Source organism: Mustela erminea, chromosome 1, assembly GCF_009829155.1.
Source record: "Mustela erminea isolate mMusErm1 chromosome 1, mMusErm1.Pri, whole genome shotgun sequence".
Taxonomy (NCBI): Eukaryota; Metazoa; Chordata; class Mammalia; order Carnivora; family Mustelidae; genus Mustela; species Mustela erminea.
Window position 1 is genome coordinate 189,724,287 of NC_045614.1, and position 8,156 is coordinate 189,732,442.

The following is an 8,156-nucleotide window of genomic DNA, read 5'->3' on the forward strand; positions in this document are numbered from 1 at the left end:
TCCATTTTCCAACAGATTTGGGAGAGCTCCATTTTGGGGTGCTCTCTATCAGTGACACTGATAAGGATACAACTTAAAGATCGTCATTTCTCTCCCTGGCCCTGAAAATCCCAGTACCCAGTACTTGTGTCCAGAAGTCGGACAGGGTCTACAGCCATTCACACAAAAATTCTTGGCAACAGGACTTCTACACTCCTGCATTTCACCTTGCAATACCCCCATTGTGGCAATAAAACAGGCCAATGGCCCACACGAAATGGTACAGGACCTAAGAGCTATCAATGAGGCCGTTATCCCTATTCACCCAATTGTTCTTAACCCTTATCCACTCCTAGGATCGATCCCCTCAGACTCCCTTTGGTATACTATGTGGAATCTAAAAGATGCTTTCTTCTGAATCCCAGCGTACCCAAATTTCCAGTTCCTCCTTGCCTTTGAGTGTCAGGACCACTCAGGTCCTGTTGGGTAGGTAACCACTAGGTTTCCCAACAGCTGACTTTGACTGCCCTTGCTCTGGGCTGTGGGGACAGTACACATTTATTTGGACAGGCCCTAGCCAAGGATCTGTCCACCCTTCAGCTCCCCAGAGGCAGACAGTGCCTTACTTCAATACATTGAGGATTTACTTACCTCAGACCCAATGAAAACACCTCTAACACAAACACTATCCTGGTGCTTTGGAGCTTGGCCTTTTGGGGCTATAAAGTCTCCCCTTCAAAGGCCCAAATTTCCCCTCAGAAGGTTCAATTCCTAGGATTAATATTTTTCTTTTTTAAGATTTTATTTATTTATTTGACAGAGATCACAAGCAGGCAGAGAGGCAGGTAGAGAGGAGGAAGCAGGCTCCCTGGTGAGCAGAGAGCCCGATGTGGGGCTTGATCCCAGGACCCTGTGATCATGACCTGAGCCGAAGGCAGAGGCTTAACCCAATGAGTCACCCAGGCGCCCCAGTTCCTAGGATTAATATTAACCCCTGGGACTACGAACCTCTCTGACCACTGTAATGGTTTCATTTTACATATGAAAACTCCCTCTACAAAACAACAGCTATGTTCCTTTTTGGGTATGGTTGGGTTCTATTGAGTATGGATACCCCAATTTGGATTAATAACAAAGCTTCTCAATGAGGTCCTGAGGGGAACTGGGGAGGAGTTTTTGGAGTGAGACTCCAAAAACTTCATGGCTTCATGGTTTCATGGCTTCTCCCTGTGGATCCGTCTTTCCAGAATCAAGACAGCTTAGTCCACAGGTGGGAAACCCTCCACCAAGTACAGCTGTAAGCCCTTAGAGATCTACATCTGTAATTCAAATGAGACTCAGGTGCTATACACCCAGAGGTTTAGAGGCCCATGTTTCTGGTCAATCTCCATTCTCTGGTATTCAATCATTCTATGATACTATCTTAGAAACCCCCCAGATACTTTCCTCCCCAAATTCCATGATTTCTCCTTCCCAATTTCAAGACTTCATTCTCAAACTTTTCCTTCAGGGTGACCTCTCTGTTTACCTGGTCAGAAATCATTACTTACCTGGAGCTGTCCCTGCTCTTGATGTCTTGCTCTCACAATGCCATCATCACCTCCTTTGGGATTAATCTTTGTCTTTCGAATTGTAGCCTTCTTTTGGTATATATATCACAACCTAAACATGGATTTCTATGCTCACATAATTGGCTCTAAACTTAAATAGCAAAAAGACCAGCCCACTGTGAAGCATGACCCCTCTTCTGCCCTTCTTATGTTGTTTGCTTTCACTTTCCATTGGTAATACAAAGGCTCCACTAAGGAGACACAATACCTCCTCCAAACAACCAATTCAACCTATTCCTCCAATTGTTGGCTATGTGTAGATGCTTCCGGGGGGATCCTGGATCCGGATCCCCTTCCTGGGCCATCCCCGAAGAATGGACACTGAGTGCTTGCTCTGGCAGCACGTATGCTAAAATTGGAATGATACAGAGCAGATTAGCATGGCCCCTGCTCAAGGATGGCACACAAATTCATAAAGTATGCCATATTTAAAGAAAAATAAGAATGGATATCAATAAAGGTCTCCTTAGCTTACACTGTAACCCAAAGCTAATATGCCCCAGTCAGCCTTAAATTATTAGCAAACAGATTTCAAACCTTACATGCCATCAACCTACTCATCTTGGGACCCCACTTTTCAGTCATTAAGCTACCCTTACATGCACCATTTGCATGATGGCCACAAGACCACAGGGAATATTAGTTAGATTCTGTAGTGCCCCCAGGCTAATTGTTCCCCTCAATCTCTTTGGATACAGGGGACATGACAGTTCTTTCAAGGCAGACCTCAAAACTGCCCAACTCCTTCACTTTGGTTACAACCCATAAAATGGGGACCCTGCCCATTCTGTCCCCCAGAAAACTCCTCATAGATGTCACTAGATATATGCTTTTCTGGAAAAATCATACAGTAGCACTTCACTTCTCAAAAATCATACAGTAGCTCTTCACGTCTCAGTTCCAAAGTTTGTATTAGCTTGGGCTGTCATAATACAAATCCCAGTTGGATTTTCGGGAGAGATCTCTGCTTGGCTTGCAGAGAGACTCTTTCATGCTATTTCCTCACATGGCCTTTCCTCTGTGACATATTTCTTTTCTACTCTTCTACTCTTTTTTGAAGGCTACCAGTCCTACCAGATTAGGGCCCTACCCTTATGACCTCATTTAACTTCAATTATCTCTTGAAGGGGTATCTCCAAGTACAGTCATATTGGGAGTCTGGACCTCAGTGTATGATTGGGTGGAGGAAGGGTCACAATTTCATTCCTAGAAAGACTGTATACAACATACAACTTTTTCTAAAACATAACTTGTTGAAAAGGAAACAAGTATTTCTGGGGTTTAGTAAATGGACATGAATGGACCTGAATAGATAGCATGATTTCCTTTTATTATAATAAATTATTCCAGGTGGTAACCAATTATTCTAGCTAGTCAGGTTATTCTAATTAGGAACCATTATTAGCCACAATGAGGTACAAATCTATGGTTCAACTGGTAGCTATCATAATTCTTCTTCTAACTATAACAGAAGTATGATGCAAATTTCTTTACAGGGATGAGAAAAATATAAACTGGGTAATGTAATTGAGATTTACTTTGAAATTATGGGTAATTACCTAGAGTTTAGAGATAATTAAACCTAAAAACATGTGCCCTCTTACCTCTAGGGTTGTCCTTCTAGATTGATTATACATTTTTGTTCTTCTATAGAGAAGGCAGCTGAGTTGGTTACATTATTCTCTAGCTCATATATATTATAATTCTCTGTACAGACTAATGACAAGAATTTTGTGATTGACTTTGCAGATAAAAAGGATTTAAATATGTAGGATGCAAGGATTAATATATCCACTGGAATAGAGTCTGTATTATATTTTTCTTCAAAAGTAGTATATACTAATTGCTTTCTTCTAACAAATGTACCTAACTTCCTAACATGCCGTCAGCATGTATTTCAGTGTCTTCTCTTACAAAATGATGGACAAAACTGCTCCATGTATCCACATGGATCTGGACTCTGTATTGTTCTCTAATTAAATCTCAAGCTGTATTCATTCTTGTGCTGATACTGGCTTTATCCTACTGGGCCCAAATGGGAATAACATGGTGCCTCTTAAAACAAGATAATTCAGTAAGGGCTCAGTGAAGGAAATACAAATATGTGAATAAGATAGATTGAAACCACAACCAAAAAGTGCTACCACACTCAGGACCAAAGGGATTGTGGGATAAAAATAGTTATGGAAGCTGGGAAGAAAGATCCCTTTGGAGAAGACCTGAGTGCCATTAGTGGAAGGGCATTACCTGAGGCATTGCCTGAGACAACCCCATAGAGAGGGCCAGAGAAATAAACATATTGGTTTCTTTATTCATCCCTCAGGTTTAAAAAAGAAAAAAAAAGTTCAGAGCTTTTTAGCAGCAGAATCTAACTAGAAGCCAAAGTTAAGGGAATCTACTATTAAAACCAATATAGTTTAACTCCTGGGTAGAAAGCTGGATGGTGAAGAGTATTTTGAAGGGACAATAGCAATAGCCAGAAAATGGGGTATCATTATGCTGTTTGTGATTAATTCTCCTTACTAAGGGTGTTAGCATATGTCATTCCATCTCTTTTTTTTTTTTTTTTAAAGATTTTATTTATTTATTTGACAGAGAGAGAGAGTGGTGAGAGAGAGCACAAGCAGGGGGAACAGTAGGCAGAAGGAGAGGGAGAAGCAGGATCCCCACTGAGCAGGGAGCCTGATGAGGGGCTCAATCCCAGGGCCCTGGGATCATGACCAGAGCCCAAGGCAGACACTTAACAGGCTGAGCCACCCAGGAACCCCTGCCATTCCTTCTCCTTGACCAAGTCTTCTCTTCAATTCACTTTGCTGATTCCTATTTATTCTCTGGATATCAGTTTAGAAAGTCATTTCTTTAGTTAAGCCTTCTTTAGCTCCTTATTATTCAGGACATGTTAGGGGATGCTGTGATAATAAATAACTCTAAAATCTCAATGGCCTAATACAATAAAGGTTTATTCCTTTCTAACAAGCCCAACTTCATAGGCCTGCAAGATAGGCAGTCATACAGGGCTCCAGGCTCAAAAGGGGCCAATGTTTGATTTAACTGCTGTCATCATCTTGCTATTCTTAAAAATTTTTTTTTTTTTTAAATCGTGGTGAAAAATACATAACATGAATTCTGCCCTTTTTAAATGTACAATTCAATGGCATTCATTCAGTATAATCACACTTGAATTGGACAAATTGTATAGCTAATCCTGTTCCCTAATGGCACATGCCCATCATGAGACTCTGCTCTAAATACTCACTGAGTCGGCCAGCCCCATGGCATCTCCAGAATCTTGTAACCTCACCCCTAGAAATATATGCTTCTTTCATTGCCTCAGCAGGAGAAGCATCCTCCAAGAGTCAGGCACACCTGCTCTTCTATGCTGACTTATCAAGACATGTAGTTGGAAAAGGAAGTGTATTTTAATAGTCCTTTCAGATAACAATGGGTAGTCTTTTTCTGATAATATATAAAAGTTGACAAATGGAATTTTTCTGAAATTAAGTTGTGGTGTAAAATTTGAAACCATATAAGAGACCTTTTAATCTCTGTTACATTAAAATCCATTCATCTATCATGCACTTTGTTTGTTTGTTTGTTTGTTTGACAGACAGAGATCACAAGTAGGCAAAGAGGCAGGCAGAGAGAGGGGAAAGCAGGCTAGGCTCCCTGCTGAGCAGCGAGCCCAATGCGGGGCTCGATCCCAGGACCCTGAGATCATGACCTGAGCCAAAGGCAGAGGCTTTAACCCACTGAGCCAACCACGTGCCCCATTCTATCATGCACTTTGAATTGATCCCTTGTCTGTGTAAGACTTTAAGTATCATGCTCTGGCCATTTGGAAGACTCATTGAGTTATGCAGAGTTTCTAACTGTCGGCTCATTTTGTTACATGATATCAAAAATCATATATACCAATATCATTACCAGTGTTACCAGAAACGCTGTTAAATATTGAGAAGTTGTCAAATTTATAGTGTGTGAAAACCATGCAAGTTTTCAAAAATTCTAATTTTTGCTTGAAAGCTCAAAAGTCATCATTAAGAATACTCTCATCTTTGCTTGAAGTGTTAGACTCACATCTTTCACTTTTGAAAAAAGTCTGTTGAGTGTCAAGCGGGCAATAGTTATTTCAAGTAAATATGTTCTATTTTAAAAACACATGTTTTGGGCGCCTGGGTGGCTCAGTGGGTTAAGCCGCTGCCTTCGGCTCAGGTCATGATCTCAGGGTCCTGGGATCGAGTCCCGCATCGGGATCTCTGCTCAGCAGGGAGCCTGCTTCCTTCTCTCTCTCTCTCTCTGCCTGCCTCTCAGTGTACTTGTAATTTCTCTCTGTCAAATAAATAAATAAAATCTTTAAAAAAAAATAAAAATAAAAATAAAAACACATGTTTTATCTTGGAACTCCCATTCATATGTTGGTATAAAGCAGAAGTGCTTTATGGGTACTTCTCATCCACTTCGTCACACATAATATTAAAAAGATATGTACTCAGGGGTTGAGATTTAATTTTTATTTATGTCTTCAAAAATTTTTAAAGATTTCATTTTATTTATTTGACAGAAAGAGAGACAGCCAGAGAGGGAAGACAAGTGGGAGGTTTGGGAGAGGGAGAAGCAACCTTCCCACTGAGCAGGGAGCCTAATGCCGGGCTCGATCCCTGGACCCTGGGACCATGACATGGGCTGAAGGCAGACACTTAACGACTGAGCCACTCAGGTGCCCTAGATTTAATAAATCAATACTTTTTATTGCTTCATCGAATTTTCTTTCTTTCTTTCTTTCTTTCTTTCTTTTTTTTTTTTTAAAAAGGGAATTGTGTGATGGTGAAAATCATGGGCTGAATTCTGTCTCCTCTAAAATGCATGTGTTGAATTCCTAACCAGCCCTACCTCAAAACGTGACTGTATTTGGAGATAGGGTCTTTAAAGAGGTAATTAAGTTAAAATGAGGACATCAGAGTGGACCTTAATCCAATATGACTTCTGTCCTTGTAAGTGGAGGATATTAAGACACAGAGGGAGGACGATATAATGACACAGGAAGTACTCAGTTTCCATAAGCCATGGAGGGAGGGCTCAGAAGAAACTAACTCTACCAATATTTTGACCTTGGACTTCTAGTACCCGCAACTGTGAGGAAATGAATTTCTGTTTTTGAGTCATCTAATCTGTGATACTTTGCTATGGTAGGCCTAGCAACTAACACAGTGGGTACAGGGAAGAATACAATGATTACTAGTACAGTTTGATGCTATTAATTTGATTTGTGTTCAAGGAGTTACACTTTGACCTACCTCTACTTTTGCACTATCATTGTCAAGATAGAGTCAATGGAAAAGACAATATTTTAGTGTTGTAATAAAAAATAGTGTTGACCTCACTACCTCTCTGAAAGTGTCTCTAGGACACCGAAGGTATTGGAAAGATACTTTGAGAACCACTAGGTTATCCACATTAAACACTTTATATAATTATTATTATTCATTGTCTGTTCCACCTGGGAGCATACTAATTCCATCTTTTCTAAAATGTCTGAAGAGTCACATAAATCTGGAAAGATCTTAAAATTCCTATTTCTGCTGGGATGTTTCAGAATCTGTATCAAACATGGTTACTTGAAAATAATTAACATCACATTTGAGTCTCTTTTTATACGACTATATCTCTAAATGAAAAAAAAAGTTGTTTTGAACACAGTTTTAAAACTCTATGCCATTTTTCCCCTTCACTTAATGGGAAAGATTTAGGGTAGGATTGGGGCAAAATTATTCCACAACTAATGACATTTATTTTGTTGTCAACTCATTCATTGAGACTACTCTGACTTGACAGCTTGTTAAGTTATATTAAGTCTGCATTTTTAAAAATATTTTTTAAAGTATTTTATTTATTTATTTGAGAGAGAAAACACAAGAGGAGAGGAGGGGTAGAGGGAGAGGGAGAAGCAGACTCCAGGCTGGGCAGGGAGCCGGATGCAGGACTGGATCCCAGAACTCTGAGATCATGACCTGAGCTAAAGGGAGATGCCCAAGCGACCAAGCCACCCACGCACCCCTTAAGTCTGTATTTTAAAGCATTTTCTTTGGGGCATATTCGGTTTCTTGCATCCAGAAGAATTATCTGATACATGGAGTATTCTAATGACAATATTTTTAATAAAAATTGTATTTTTTTCTTATAATATACCCCTTGTTTTTAATATGAACCTTAACAGTGGAACAACAATTAGGGAAAAAAATACACATTTTTTATAGTAAACAAGAAAACCAGAATTGAAATGTTAAGAAGGGTGAAACCTTTTGTCTTGTTTTCCCTGATAATTGCTACTGAGGACAATGGCTCATTCATCAATACCTGTATGGAGAAACATAGTTTCACTCGTTTAATTGATGAGTGACTTGTTTCCTTGAAGTATATTGAGTGACTTCTGGTGGGCTCAACTAATGTAGTGCATATCCCATAGCATAGCTGAATTCTTTTAGTGAGACGTTCTTTTGCGGGAGCACGTGCAGGAATCATTTTTAGCTCACGGACAATTTCTTCCAGATAATGCAATACTCAGGCATT

The 8,156-nt window shown here is 39.8% G+C and overlaps 1 non-coding gene across 1 annotated transcript; it reads left to right on the plus strand.

Annotated features, from left to right (window-relative positions):
• Window positions 1-1,914: 1,914 nt before the first annotated feature.
• On the plus strand, window positions 1,915-2,021 carry LOC116581340. Its single transcript, XR_004282015.1, has one exon. It is a non-coding gene; the product is annotated as a U6 spliceosomal RNA (small nuclear RNA).
• The last annotated feature ends 6,135 nt before the right edge of the window (window positions 2,022-8,156 follow it).